The following is a 16,815-nucleotide window of genomic DNA, read 5'->3' as shown; positions in this document are numbered from 1 at the left end:
CAGATCAGCCAGCAGCTAAGCACTAGCCAATTGGCAGGTAACTGTGGGCATCACATCCACTAAAACCTCTCCAAATAGCAGCAGACACTTCTTGTGATTTACGACAATCATACCTCTATAAGACATCTATTCAAGGGAAACATTACCTCTTAACCCTGGGCAGTGGGATAGATGTAGAAGGTTTAATTAGATGCCCAGTACCCCCTCTCATGGCAGCTGTTATACCTGACCACTGTGTGGTGGGAGAGACACACTCTTCTCATTCTTCCAAAATAAACAAGATGCTCTGTAAAGTGTTTATGTCAACATGTTTGCCACATATTTTACATAGTGGCTTGACCAAGCTCCTCCTTTTAAACTCCACCCTTATTGAACAACTCAGCCACATCCAGTCAAACGTCCAGTGACATATTAATGCACCATGCATCATGAGATCCCATTCTCATTTGTTGTCCTTTGTCCTCTAACTATAGGACCACTTTTGGTACTCCTAGTTAATACAAATCTCACTCTTCTGCAAGATCAAATCCTAATCCATCTACCTAAACCCATGTGCCATTACCAACTAGGCTACGGAGGCAAGAAGGGTTATTTCTGGCAATACAGCCACAGCACAATTATTGGATCAATAAAACATGATAGTATTTTTAATGTATTCATCCTGTAAACCAATAGTATTAATAAACTTTGTGGACTATTTGAATTTGGGGATATTTTCTAAGTGTAAGTGTTTTTGAAAGGACAAAATATCAAGGACCATTTGGCATGGACCAAATATGTTGAACATTTTTGATAGAACCAAATTTCAAAGACCTTTTGGCATGAACCAAATGTTTCAATGGACATTTTGGACAGAACCAAATGTCTGCTAATTGTGTAAAGCAGACTGTCTTATTTACTGTGGGTAGGCCTCATCCAATTAGTTGAAGGCCTGAATAAAGAAAAAACTGACCCTCCCCCAAGTAAGTGAGGATTCCTTGATTCCTTCCTTCTCTCTCTTAGTCTTCCATGTGGGACGTTGTTTTTTTTCCTGCCTTTGGACTTCAACTGAAACATTGACTTTCCTGGATCCCCAGCTTGCCAACCACCCTGCAGATCTTGGAACTTGTCAGCCTCTGTAATCACATGAACCAATTCCTTCTAATAAATTTCTCTTCTCTCTGCCTTACTCTGTCTCTCTGTCTCTCTCTCTATATATATGTATTTTAATGGTTTTGTTTCTCTGGAGAACTCTGACAAATACCTATTTCATGCATACACAAGTTTAAAAATAGAACAGAATATTTAATAGTGAAGAAAATTCCTCAGCCACCGCATGCCATTGTGTGACTATTGTACTAACTTTTGGGTACCTTGGTGTCACACACTCGGGCATCAAGAAAAACAGGAAAGCAGATGCTTGACACTGTACCTCATCATGCAGGAATCTATTACATTCTTGCTATCGGAGAGGAAGTATTTGACAAGTTAATTAAATTGTCTTTTTTCTTATCTAAGCACTTCCATCACACAGGTCCTCTCTGCAATGCAAAATAGTATTTGTCTTCAGCAATGACAGCAACACCTTCTGCAAACCTTCATGACATTCAGATATAGTTGTGTTTTGTTATGAAGAATTAGACATATAACAGCAGACATACATAGTGTATGTGAGTGCTGGCTAGTGCATCCCAAGTGAAAGAATTGTTTCTGTGGTGTGTGTGTTGGGGGGGTGAGTGGGTGTGTGCATGCATGGATGTATTTCTATGCCCATAATTTCTGAGGCTCTTAAAAATGATGGATACACATCAGTGGTTCCTCTTGCCTAGGTGTCATGATGGTAGTGATAGAATCAGCCCATACGTTTACCAAATTTGTTGGAGTTTTAAAACGTTAGGGCCCAACATTATGCTCTCCCTATATGTTATAGACTGAATGCTTATGTTCCCCCAGAATTCATATGTTGAAATCTAATTTCCAGTGTGATGGTATTTGGAGATGGGACCTTTAGAAGGTAGGTCATGAGGGCAGAATTTATGCTATTGGGAGGAAAAAAACCAAACATAAATACTTTACCCTTCTAAGTTCTTCTGGCTAGTCTAAGAATTAAATTGACATGAGACAGATTAACAGGAGAAAAAAGACAAAAGTTTAATAACATGTATACTTTCTGTACACGTGGGAGCGATCCAGAGAAACTGAGTAACTTGCCAAAATAGCCAAAGTCCTCACGTTAAATACTATCTTCACCTAAAGACAAAAGAGAATGTTGGGGAAGAGGTTTGGGATTTGGAGGAAGGCAATTTATATGGAGATAAAAAAGCAGATGTTTGGTAAACAAATATTTGCTGGGCCCTGCAGAGACAATGGGGCAGAGTAGACTCTGGTTTCTCCCCCACCACACCTAGCCCATATTCTTTGTAGATGTCTCTGGTGATAGCACTCTTCTTGGAACAGACCTTTTATCTTAATTCTTTAGGCATCTAAAAGGGAGGTAAAAAGAAAGACTTCCCGAGTCTTCTGTTTCTTAAAATTAATCAGCCTAAATTAATCATTACACTAAAGAGACATATTTTGGGGTGGCACATTTTGCTTCCCTACGGTGCCCTCATGAAGGAGGCCCCAGAGTGCTCCCTCACCCCCTTCCACCATGTGAGGTTACGGTGAGAAGACTGTCATTTCTGAGCCAGGAAACAGGTTCTTGATCTTGGACTTCCCAGTCTCCAGAACTGTGAGAAATACATTGCTGTTGTTTACAGGCCACTAAATCTATGGTATTTTATTATAGCAGCCTGAACAGACTAAGATGGTATAAAAGAGAAAGTAGACCTACTTGAGGAAAGACACTGTGTTAATCTTAGTGCTTCAATGTTAAGCAACAGACATGGTTTCTAACATTGCAGTTGTTATAGTCTAATGATGTGTACATGTGTTAAACAGATCATTACTCATAGAGTGTTGCTAGGAACTATGTAGTAAAGTTACAAGGTACAATGGACATTCTAATTGGTAGGCCATGGATCACTGCTATGGCTGGGAAGGTGAGGTATCATGATGATCTTGGGTGGCCTCAGCCTGCAGTGGCTTGAAGCAGGATTTCGGTTCCCGGCCAGAGATGGAAATCAGGCCGCAGCAGTGAGAGTGCTGAATCCTAACCACTAGACCACCAGGGACCAGTGGCCAGTGACAAGGCCCTGGTCCATCAGCTTTGTAGAAATGAATTTCCACATGGAGACGGAAAGTAGTGAAACAAGTAAAGTGTTTATTAGGAGGGAAAAGGGTACGTGTGGATAGACACAAGGGTGGACTCAGAGAGAGAGTCACGCCCTCGTGGTAGTTTGAATCACATATATGAGGCATTTCTTCTGGGTTTCCTTTTGCCAATCATTTTGATTTGCCTGGTTCTGAGTCCATATTTGGTATATCTCAGGGTCCTACCATGTGTGTGCATGCATCTCTTAGCCAAGATGGATTCTAGCCAAGAGGCCTATGGGTAGGTTGACATTACTTACTATGAGGTGGCACCTCCTCCCTTTTTGACCTTCACAGAGCCTTTCTGCTCGTGCGTAGTTGGGAAGGTCTCCTTGACTTTGAGAATGAGGATTACGTGGTCTTTTGTGTCTTATCTGGGCAGGGCTCAGCTCTTCTCTCACTCTTGCTATTTTGGAGTATCTGTCCACAAGGAGCAACTCCAGTTGCTCAGCCTGGGGCCCATCTATCTCCTGCCTCAACGAAGGTTATTTTCTACTAGATACATATGTTAATGTTGAAGAAGGTGGTTTCCCAAAGTTAGAGGATTATCTGATAATATAAATATTCTCTATTATGAGAATCAACATTTAGGAATATTTCTGAAGAATGAGTATGAGTTAGGGCTGGAGTCTTCCCTTTGAACTTTATTGCCACATAATTTGTTCTTGGAGTTATGAGAATGTATGAGGACCTCAGTGACACGGTTTAGCCTGAATATAAGTGAGAAGAGTGTCCAGAACAATTTTAGCCTTTTATCTTCAGGCAAACAAAACTGAGCCATGCTAGCTAGAAAACAAAGTTTGGTTAGAATGATTAAAGCAATTTCAGAGTTTCCTTGGCAAAGGCTGTACCCTTATTATGTTTAGTTGAATTATGAATCATGCTTTTGTAACTCTGCAGACTTCCACAGTGTCATTGTGCTCTGGAAACTGATTGTTCCCACAGGTGTTTAACCATGCCTCTAGGATGAAAACAGTTCAAACAAGTTAATGAAATCTTTATTATTAACTTGGGAAATTTTAGAACAAATTTCTGAGAGGAGATCAACAAATAAGTACATCAGTGAAAAGAACTATATCAATAATTTGGAAATTATGAGCCAAATATAGCACATTTACTATGTATCCATGTAGAGTCTGAAACCAGAGTTCCAGAAATAACTGCAAAATCTAACAGGTCACAATGCCTCAATAGAATCACATACAATTTAGGTATTTAAATTTCCAGTAAGTTGAGTGTGAGACAACAGTAAAAGGTAATGGCCAAACATGCTAATAAGTACTTTAATAGAAGTGTGGCCTCTAGAATGAAAGAGGTAATGTATTCATTTTTTTTTGAGTTTTAGACAGGCAAATAAAAAGTATTATGATAAAATGGAAAACATTTAGAGGACAGTTACAGGAATGATGAGAATACACAAAACCAGGAGATTTTTTATCTTGTAAAAGAGAAAACTCAGTTGTCTTTATGTGAAAAATCATCCTGAAAAACTAGGTTAGACTTGTTCTTCAGGTCCTGGCTTCTATTTAGATAAGGTTGTCAAAAAAGAAAAGTTGTAGTAGGTGACATTTTATCAGAGAAGTGAGGGATGTGATGGGTTGAGCAGAATAAAGACCTGGAGGAAATAAGTTTGGTTTGAGAAAACAGCAACTCACAGCCTAAGGCCGAAATGAGAAAAGGGTGTGGAAAATAATAAGATTCTATACACATATACATGTGTTAAAAATACCACGTGCGTTGCATAACATGGATATATTCAACTATATATGTGCTCTGAAAATCCTTTCGACAAAGAGCAGTCTAGAGTCTTAGGTTATAGATGTTACTTACAGTGGAAGAAAGGTTGTATGAAGCTTTTCGGCAATGAGATCCCTCAAACAATTGGTGCTCCTTTCCTAAATGGTGGTTCAATAAGGGCAATTAATCCTTTAGATTATTTTCAATGATATAATCTAGAAAAACAGAGAAATTCTACTTTTTTTAGCTGAAAAAAAGTTGGAGTTGTAATGACTGTTTGAAAATTCTTTCATATCCATTTAAGCAAAATTATTGTGATTCAAGTTCATTTTCTATGTGAAATAGGAAGACTTCAAAAATGCAGTAAACAGTTGACTATTCAAAAGCAGATTATTGCAAATATTTCTCAAGTCTTTGATTGACATGCTTATCACCGACTTTGCTAAATTAACTCCTTTGTTAATATTGTCTCACCTTCTTGACTCCCAGAGTTATTTCAGGATAACGTTCTTGGGTAAATTTCAATCATACTTCTATAGTCAAAAATTACCTTTTGCTTGATTATAATTTCCCGAGGAGAGTCTTAAAGATTACATCAGATCCGTTCTCATGTGTGAGTACTGCCTTCAATCTGATTAAATAAATGAAAGAAATAATTTAAATTTAGCAGATGAGATAGTAGAAAGGTCTGTAGTTTAAAAAAAAAACACTTTTTTTTCTAAAGCATTTATATCTTCCTTAAGTCATATGATATTTTTGAAGTATTTTCATATGTATTCTGATTTGATCTTCACAAAAATGTTTCAGTAGAATAGGTATCATGTATATTATTTTGAAAATCAGGAAACAGATTCCTAGGTGTTTAGCACCTTTACCAAGTGAATAAGAACTGGAACCACAGACTTCTTACTTCCAGCCCCAGGTTGTTCATACTTTTAGTCCATCACTTTCTTAGAAATGTTTTACTGAAAAAAAGAATAAACTGATCAATTAAGAACAAAGAATGATCTAAGCAAACTGGATTAATATATGATCACAGATATCAATTTCTATGACATCTGACATTACATACTTCCCCTACTTTTTGAAACTGTCTTCCCTTGGCCTCCCAGAATCTGGATTCCAATCAATCTTCTAATCCTTTTTAATTCCTCTTGGTGGTTTATCCTTTCACTCTCTGACATTCAGTGTTCAACAGGGTTTTATTCTTGCTTTGCTTTGCAGCCTGCATACTCTTCCTTAAGGATCTCAAATTTCTACTTCCAGAATTCACCTGCCTTCCCAACTTCCAATCTGTATTCTGAGTAGGATACATATCATCTATTGATGAAGTCTAGAAATGTTTAGGAAAACAATTTATTGGAATGCAATATAAAATTCAACTAAAAATAAGTTTAAAAAAGTTTTACCAGCATCAAGGAACAAAATTTGGAATACAAGACTTTGTGATTAAACTTATTGACCTGTTCTAAGAATTTTTAAAATTCAAGAATAAGAACCTGAGAAAACTAACATGGTTATTATTAGCAGAAGGAGAGAGGAACTCAAGGATGGGGGTCCCTGTCACTGAAGTGATCAGCACCAAAGAGCATCAAAATATACACCCTGTGTAAACATGGAATTTTCTGTCTGTTCACTGCTCTAAACTTAGCACCTATAATCATGGTAGCCTATAGTAGTTGTTTAATCAATATTTTCTCAACGAATGAATAAATACAGTGCTGGAAAGGAGGACTATTACTGACAGTGTGTATGATGGATATTCTAGCAAACTTTTTTATTAAATTCCATTTTCTTTAAAACGTATTCAGTTTTAAAAATGGCTAGTTTGGGAGTGAATTTGTCCAGTGTGTTATTCTTCCTTCCTCTAACTGAACATAACCATCAAATTCTATGACAACATCAAAAACCTTGTATATGACAAGCGTACATTTGAAAAAAGGGTTGAATGATATATAACATGTGCTTTTACTTCTTGACTGGATCAGATTAGTATCGATTTGCTTTGTGTTTAAAGCAAAATGTTTTATGCCTCTTTGAATGTATTCTTTCCAGCTCATTTATTGTTGATGGAGAACACCAAGTACCAATCATAATTTTCTTATTTCATGGATATCCTGTTATCAATGGCAATTCTGAGATTATCAGAGTAAAAACGAAGTGTGTAGAGAGGACCAGTTAATAGTAATGCCTAAGCGATGCTTGGGTGTAGATTTTAGAAAGCTTGATTTTACAGATAATTGTGTTTTATTTATTGTACTTATTATTAATTAAAATGTTGTCATTTGTCTTTTTTTTGAAACAGAAGATTTTGCTTTATCACAGTGTTATGATTGGCCTAGTTTGACCATATGCCTGTTCTCTAGTTAGGAAAAGATGGGGAACCTAATAGGCCCACTTGATTTTATCCAAAGGCAAAAGATAAGTTTCCCAAAGGACTTTGGGTACTAATAGAGGAAAAAATTATTTTTTAGTCTGACTATTTTCTTAAACAGCTGTTTTAATTATGTATTTTACATACAGTTCAAATTTCAGTTTCAGAGAACTAGGAAGCAGGAATTAAAGGAACAGAATGAGGATCTTTAGCCACGTGATGAAAAGACTGAGAAGAGTTGGAGTTCATTCATTTTAGTGATATCTCTTAACAATATAAAGAATCCATGGTATTTACACTGCAAGATTACATCTTGTGTTTCTATAATACTGACAGAATATAACTGATATTTTGTAATACTACTTATATAATAAACAAAAATTTACCTACAATATATTTTTTTAAAAACATCAATATTGAAAACATATGGTCATATATCTTTGACATTGTATAAAGTAACTCCACACTGTATTTTGGTAAATTTGGTTTTTCTGAAAACATTACCAAAGACAAGCAACTATGGCATCCATAGTACTAAAAGTATTTACTTTCATCAAACACTTTTTTTTTTAAATTTTATTGAAGTATAGTTGATTTACAATGTTGTGTTAATTTCTGATGTACAGCAAAGTGATTCAGTTATACATATATATTTTTTTCATATTCTTTTCCATTATGGTTTATCACAGGATATTGAATATATTTCCCCTTGCATACAGTAGGACTTTGTTGTTTATCCATCCTATATATAATAGTTTGCATCTGCTAATCCCAAACTCCAATCCTTCTCTCCCCCATGTCCCCCCACCCGGCAACCACAAGTCTGTTTTCTATGTCTGTGAGTCTGTTTCTGTTTTGTTGGTATGTTCATTTGTGTCGTACTTTAGATTCCACATAAAACTGATGTCATATAGTATTTGTCTTTCTTTTTCTGACTTACTTCACTTAGTATAATAATCTCTAGGTCCATCCATGTTGCTGCAAATGGCATTATTTGATTCTTTTTTATGACTGAGTAATATTCTACTGTATGTATATGTATGTGTATATGTATATATATATATATACATATACACATACACACACACACACACACACCCCACATCTTCTTTATCCATTCATCTGTCGATAGACATTTAGGTTGTTTCCATGTCTTGGCTATTGTAAATAGTGCTACTATGAACATACAGGTTCATGTATCTTTTTGAATTATAGTTTTGTCTGGATACATGCCCAGGAGTGGGACTTCTGGATCATATGGTGACTCTATTTTTAGTTTTTTGAGGAACCTCCATACTGTTTTCCATAGTGGCTGTATCAATTTACATTCCCACTAACAGTGTAGAGGGTTACCTGTTCTCCACACTCTCTCCAACATTTATTGTCAAATGAGATTTTTTTTGTTTTTGAGAGAAAAATAAGATTTTAATTTTCTTGTTTTTTTTTTTTTTTTTTTTTTGAAGTTACCTGTAGGAGGAAAACTTTGAACTCAGTGGCATCCAGTGTGTATGTTGAAGGGGAAAGTGGGACTATGTTAGGGAAAAAAACCTGTCCTGTTGTATTTCCTTAGGCCATTAGAAGCATAGCAACAATTACTTTGAGTTTTACAAATCCCTGGGCTAATTTTTTATTGATCTGCTTGTGAAATTAGCTCTATAAATAGTGTATGAATGAATGAAAATTAAATCAATAAATGCAGAAATTAAAATACAAACTAATAACCTTTATAAAATAAACAGTGATTACTTCAGTGAGGAATGACATTAATACATATGCATTGATATTAGAAAAACATTAATTTTCACAATGCTTACTCTTTTAAAATTTATTTAAATGCTTTTTAAAAATTTACAATTATATATTTTGACATACAGAAAATAATATAATCTGTGCTAGACTACAAAATTGGCTGCAAAGACTTGCCTTCCCAAGAAGAGATAGATTTTCTGCCCTTGACTCTGTATTAGCCACACATCTGTATTTGGCCAACCAGACATTAATGAGCATATCATAGGCAGATACTTGAAAAATGCTTGTAAATTGGTGTTTATTCTTTTACGACTCTTGGAAGTCTCCCAGCACTGTGTAAAACACCCCTGGATAGCCTGAGAGAGAATGAGCGATTCTTCTGAGCAAAGACACAAGCAGTCTCCACCCCTCCAACCATGACCCTGACCCCTGCTGTCCTGGTAGCTACTGTAGGTTCAAGTGTAAGACCAGGTGAACAAGAAGAACTGCCTAGCTGAGGTAAAGAGCCATTGTTTTAATCCATCAAGTGTGAAGTGCAATCAGCCCTCTGTATTCATGAATGTGAAGGGCCAACTGTACTATGCCATTTATATAAGGGACTTCAGCATCTTCAGATTTTGGTATCTAGGGTGTTCCTGGAAACAAATCCCACCCCACCCCCCATCCCCCCACCCAAAATACTGAGCGATGACTGTAGTTTGTTACATAGCACTAGATAACTGATACAGAAATTAGAAACAAGAGTGTTCCCATAACAGGAACAGAAAACTTGTGGTACTGAATGAAGAAACAATGGAAAATATTAAAGATGCTGTTAGCCTTTTCACTCTCCTGGGCTCCCTCCTCTGTTCCTTTCAAACTTGATAAGGATCCCATCTGTTAACTTTGGGACTGTAGTATACAAGGTTTCAAAAGCAGTGTGTTGCATTGCGGACAATTTCTGTCACTGGTATTCCATGTGGGTAAGAGAGAAGAGGGACAATTTGTCACTTCCAGTTACCTCCTGACAAGGACAAAACTACTGTAGTACACATCCTACCAACTGACATTCTTTTTAAAACTCTTCTGATAAAAAGCAATTGTAAATCATGACTGTTTAGTACTTTTAGAGACTATGTCTTTTATTTACCATTGAATTGGTTTCTTGCTCACACAAAGGAATTGAGATCATCAAGGGGCACTGAGGAAATTCATAAAAGAAAAACCAAATTCTCCTACTTTATATTTTGCTTTGAATTTGTCCACGGGCTATTTAGTAGATACTGAAGATTACCTTGTGCACAACTTGGGAACTTTTGGAGTGAACTTGGGTTTGTTACTTAAAACTTTCTAAACCTCCTTGTTTCTCAACCATAAAATACATCCATTAAAAAATCACTTTATAATGTTTCTGTGAATATTAAATGAGATAAAGTATATAAAGTATTTCCTGAATAACTTATACTGTCATATGAATTTCGATGATGATGATATCAGTGGATATGTCAATACCTGAGATAAAGTATACATGCTGTAATTGTCTTAATTCCCACATATAATGTGTGATCATGTTAGTCAATAAATTTCCATAATTGGGGAAAAAATGTGCTGTTAACAAAACCTGGAAAAATATTAAGCAAACTTTGTGGACGCTGAAAGTTGTCAAGTAAATGGCATGATGGAAAAAAAGGTCAAAACTGTCAGGGACAATAACTTGGAGACAGAAATGAACTAATGAACTTGTCATTGGCAACATGATTTCCAAGCAGAATGTTGAACGTTGTCTATTGTTTTCTTTTATCTGCCTAAAATAAATAGGCTCCAGGAAGAGAGAGATGAGCTAAAGAAAGAATGATTCAGTTTGCCAGAAGAATTTAGAGGGAATGTAAATGGGCCAGAAAGTGATAAACTGGAAAATGAAACTGTTTGTCTTCAGCTAAGGGCAGATTCTTAAAATACATAAAAAACTGGAAGATGAAATCCAAAGAATTGCCAATGAAACTTTGCATCAGGGTCATGATGATCAAAGCAGGGTTATGGCATCAGATCAAATCTAGGGTGTTGGCTTTAGACCCTTTGTTAAGACCTCTAAAGATTTAAGTAGTTGGATATGTTCAAAATAGAGAAAAGTCTGTCTGGAAAACAATTAGTGACGTGGCTTTTATGAAGCGCAATGGTCTATTATCTGATACACGGATAGCCTACAAAGATTTTTAAAGGGAGTTATGTCAGTTAAAAGGATCCCATCTTGAAACAAAGGAACCAAGAAAATTGCATAAAAGCCTCTGGGCCTTTTATTTTCTATGTACAGAAAACAGGATGAGTAATCTTCTCAGCTTTTCACAGAGAAAAGGTAGAATTTCTCAAAGGATGAAGCCAAGAACCTGGTATGTGGAGTTAAGAGCCAGCTATGGAGAAAAACAGGACAATAGATATTCTTATGGTAATAGTAGAGAATCAGTTGTGAACTGGGAGCCACTTCCAGGGAAATGACTAGGTCCTGTCCCCAGGGTAAGAGAACCTGGCAATGTCTACCCAGGAGTAATTTATAATAGCTATGGACCAGTGACTGCTATGCACCTCTCATACATCCTCCGGTGAATGGGTGTCAATTGCAGTTATGTTGCCCCTCTTTCATCACTGTATCATGTGTATGTGTGTGGGGGGGACAGATAGCATATAACTTGCTTTTTTAGTTCATAGGGCCATGAATTAAGAGGAACCACCAGAGGGACATCATCTGTATTCACATTAATAGAGACCATGAGATCCTTTACTTCAAGCTTGATGTGCAATTCAGTGAGATTCTGGAGGATCCTGGGGTAGAAATGAACATATTTCAGGCAGGAAGAATGTGAACAGTTGTGATCAGTAGAACTGTGGTGTTTTTGCAGAAATGATGACAATAGTTTGAGCTCCTTCCATCAATAGATGGAATCTATTTCCCCACGTTCACCTCTTGAATCTGGATTAGCCATGTGCCAAAGGCTCTTTAGCAAGTATGATGCAAGTAGAACCTTGAAAGATGCTTGCACACTGGACTTTACCTCTTGTGGTTTTTGAATCCCTCCTTCCACTTTTTGAACAAGCCTGGTGTAGCCTCCTGGCAGACATAGCTGCCTTAGATAGGGCCTCCCTATAGAGACCAGACCCATGAAGATCTGGCAGTTGACTACAAACACAAGTGAGCCCAGGAGAGACTTAGTAGTGGAACCCATCAGTTAAACTCATCCACAAAATCAAGAGCTTAAATAAATGGTGTGCTTTGAGCAAAAAAAAAGTTTTGGAGTGGTATGTTATACAGCAAAAGCTAACTGTATAGCATCATCCTGGATTTAAAATTGCTGACATTTTGTTATATTTTCCTCCAATTTTTTTTGTAAAAAAATAAAACATTACAAATTAATCTGAAGTGAGAATCCTCTCTTTCCTTCTCTACCCAGAAGTAACCACCATTGGGAAGTTGGCTTGTATCATTTTTCTGCATATAACATATTTAACCTTTTGCAAACAATACATAATGTTTTATAGTTTTAACATGTTACACAAATGAGATCCACAGCACTTTTATTTTCTCTATATTTTAATTTAGAAAAATGAGTATGGTTTGGAACTATAGTCATTCATTCATTCATTTTTTAACATTGATTGAAAGACAAATTCACAGGATATACAGTAGTTGATAGAAATCTTGAAAACAAAAATGTATGAAAACTGGTCTCACTGAACCAGTAGAATGATAGAGTAGCTAGGATGACACCTTTCAAATATTAATAATAAAATGGATTAATAATAAAATGGATTAATAATAAAAATGGATTATTAATGTTATAGACAGAGCTATGATATAATTATTCATATTTCTTTGGTCCCAATACACACATTAACTGCATAAACCATATTCATCTTAAGAAACTGCCTTAGACATCAATTTCTCAAACTTCATTTTCTAATTCTTCAAATATATATTTCAAATCCCCTTCAAACTGCCCCATACTACTAGCTGTCAGAAGAGTTAGTCCTTAGTTGTAATTGTTTAGTTTTTTGGTGTTAGCCTTAGGAGGACATTTTGACATGTCCTCAGTGGGGTAGTCAGCATTCATCACACACTAACCATTCAATAAAAGTTGTTATATATTGTTAAATGTAATAAAAATGTCTGCTATTGACTCTGTAAGAATTATTCAAAATTCTAGTACCCTTTCCCTTTAGAAATTTCTAATATATAGTGACAAAAAGTAAAATAACATACCTTCTCCACACTAGAACCTGCTCTAATCTCCTTACTTAGAGTTTTATTCTATAACATATATTAGCATGTTTATTAAACCAACAGAGATTGAAGTTCTTTAAAAGGAAGTAAAGAAAGTACTACAAATTGTAATGATTCCTAATCAAAGCAGAAGATAATGAAATCTTGCCAGACAGAAATTCACCCACCTAGTGGATTAAAATAGCAAGATGAAAAGGGGGGGAAGAAAAGATTCAAAGGGCTCTGATTTTCATGTTGAAAAAAAGCTATCCTTGGAAGATTAAATCTACCTTTGAAATAAAAGTGATTTAAAATCAGTCTCAATTAGGTTAAGTTGCACTTGATGGAATTTCCTTTCTCTAAAACTTCTTATATTAACTTCTCTATCTGATTTGACTATTGTGTGCTTTGCATATGAATGCATTCCTGTGTTAAGCTGTCTGAATTCACTTAAATTTGATTTAACTTGGTTAACACTAATAGTCTGTTTTGACAAACAAAAAAAATTGCTCTAAAAAATTGAAGACGGTAAAAGTACATGAAAGTTTTTATATCTGTCAGAAATGTATTGGCTATGAGATAGTATTAAAATTGCACAAGTTGAACAATTCTTGTAGAAATTTTCATATGAAAGACAAGCAAGGGTGAGAATTTAGTACTAAAGAGCAATCACAACAATATTGTAGATTGTAATGAGACATATGCTTTTTTTTACTGAAGTATAGTTGATTTGCAATATCGTGTTTCAGGTGTACAGCACAGTGATTCAGTTACACACACCCATACACACACACACACACACATACATTCTTCTTCAGATTCTCATCCCTTATAGGTTATTACAAAATACTGAGTATAGTTCCCCGTGCTATATGTTGGTTATTTTATATATACTTTTGATTTTCAAACAATATCTGCCTGCTTTTGAGAGGAACTTGTGTGTATTTGGTTCTTTGAGGGAGTATCGTCAAATTTTCCCAGAACCAGACAAGACCAAACAAGACCAAGGGCTCTAGAAAATACCAGTGGGAAATGCTGATGTGGGAGTATGAATGAGTCTAACTGCAGGGAGTCTGTTTTCTATGCTCAAGTCTAGGTTGAAATTCATTATTCTCCAGCCATGGGACTGGTCGGGACTCCCTCCCACAGAGCCCCTCTCCCAAGGAGTAGACCTGAATATGGTGCTCTCTGGGTACCTTGTTTCAAGAAATGAAGGAGGGCAAAAGGGGAAGGTTTACTTATTTCAAGAGTTTCTTTCCTAGGTTTCTGATTCTGTAAGTCTCTTCTCTCTACTTCCGATCTAAGTGGAGGAATATGTTAGGATCCAGCAAGATCCAGAGTAGCGCATTTCCAGGAGGGTGAAAAAAGTGTTACTCTCTAACAGTGTAGATCTGGCACTTTCGTATTAAGTTTTTAAGGCCTGCAAGGTTACCATAGAGCACCATCTGAGAAATGGTATGTGCTATGAGAAAGATGTTTGGAATCCAAGGTAGAGCTTGAAACTATTGGGCAGAATGAATTGACTGGTTAAGTGGTGTATATTTGCTTGATAAAAACAGATTCTATTAAAGCCTCATACTGGAGGGGAGAATACTATACCAACACAGGAAAACTGGGAGAAGAACTTAAGACACTATCTACTAAGGAGGGGCTTGGGGCAGTGGGGATGGGAGTGGAAAAATGAGGGCTTCCTATTCCTAGTGCTTTTCGTATATTTAAGACTTGTTTTGTTTTTTTCCTTTTCTGGTATTCATCTGTTCTCCTCTGCCTATTTTTCTCTTGGAATTTTGGTGTTTTTCTTACTAATTGTAGGAGTCTTTATATAGTAAGAAAATTAAGCCTTTGCTGTGATATGTGTTGCAAGTAGATGTTTTTTCCATGTGATCATTTCTCTTTTGACTCTGTTTTATTTATTTGTTTTATTTAAGGTGGTTATTTTAGGCACACAGGAAAAACATATATATATTTAGAAACAGAAAACTAAAGTACAGCTATTTCACGACTAGCGCCAAGTATGTGTGCATGTGTGAAAGAGGGGGTAGAGAGAGAGAATTATCCTTAATCTATTTCAGAAGTATGAACTTCATTTGAGGGCATTTAAAATTATTGATCTTAGTCAGTTTTTTTAGTGGTCATTTATATCAGGAGTTGACTTTGATTTAGAGTTTTTTTTCAAATGGTAAATGGTGTATACTTAGTACTTTACACTGATACCTATTTTGTCTTGTTTGTGTTGTATGTGTTTGTGAGAGCTGTTGGGATTGTATATATTTAGGAATTTAATTAGAGCTTTGGGGATTGGTTTGTGCAAAGGAAAGCATAACAATTGGTTCAATATACTTTTATGGATAATTTTTTCTGTGCAGTACATTTTATACCTTGACAAAATAAGCAATTTAGGGTATGCAACAATGATTTAGATATATTATCTCTATCTGCCAATTTTTACTTTATTTACATTTCATATCCACAATTTTAGTTTTCAGATAGATGATAATAGGATTTGGAGCTTGATGGATTGCTATGTTACTGTTTCAACTTTAATGAGATAGGTGATTAGTGAACGCTACCTCTGCTTTCTAAATGAGTTGCTTTCAATGAGGCCCATCAGGAGCACTTTGTGAGTAGGCATTGCTTACTTTCTTTTAAGCTTAAGTAGAACCTTGTCACATACTTTTTAAAGTTCATAGTAATACTTTTTCAAATGATCATGTAAACTGAAAAACGGTTTAAATTTCTACAATCTGACAAGATATTTTAGAAGCTCATAATCTTATTAACATGGTGATCTCAACCAAAAAACACAGCTGTTTAATTTATACTACTGGCCAACTTCTGTGCAATTAAACATATCAGTAAATGATAAAACTGCAGAAATTACATTAAAATAATGCTGTAGTCTAGAACTGATGATGAATCTATGCAACTCAGCCTAGTATAAAGACAGTCGAATTGACAATAACTTCAACAGCTTGCATTTTCATCATTTATACCATATTTGAAAAACCACAGAGTAGAAGATGGGTTTTAGCTTGGATAATTGACGTCAGTGGAAAAGTGAAAATTGTTTCATGTGGCCCAGAAACCAGTCACCTAGTGAAAGTCCTAATTAAAATATGAGAAATATTTATTAAACTAGTATTGGTGAGTAACAAAGATGTAAAAACCTTAAGTAGGTTCTATTTTATTATTTTCAATCTTTATATTTAGCTCCAAGATAAATTTTACAAGAGATGCTTGTGGAAGACAGTGCTTTGTGGAATTGCTAATTCTGGTGTTTCATATAGAGGAGACAAACTATAGTAGATACAACACTTTTAGCTTCCATTATTTAAAATTATGAATACATATTTTTTTCTTAAAAAGTGGCATACACTGTAAGCTAATTCCATCTTTGTGCACTTTTTCTCTTTGGAGAGAAAAAATAAAGCAGTATGCACTGCCTAATTAAAATAAAGAAAATATCATCCAATAGGCGTATTGAGCCTTGAAG

The sequence above is a fragment of the Balaenoptera acutorostrata genome, chromosome 5 (genome assembly GCF_949987535.1).
Source record: "Balaenoptera acutorostrata chromosome 5, mBalAcu1.1, whole genome shotgun sequence".
In the NCBI taxonomy this organism is placed as follows: Eukaryota; Metazoa; Chordata; class Mammalia; order Artiodactyla; family Balaenopteridae; genus Balaenoptera; species Balaenoptera acutorostrata.
This window is presented reverse-complemented; position numbering follows the sequence as displayed.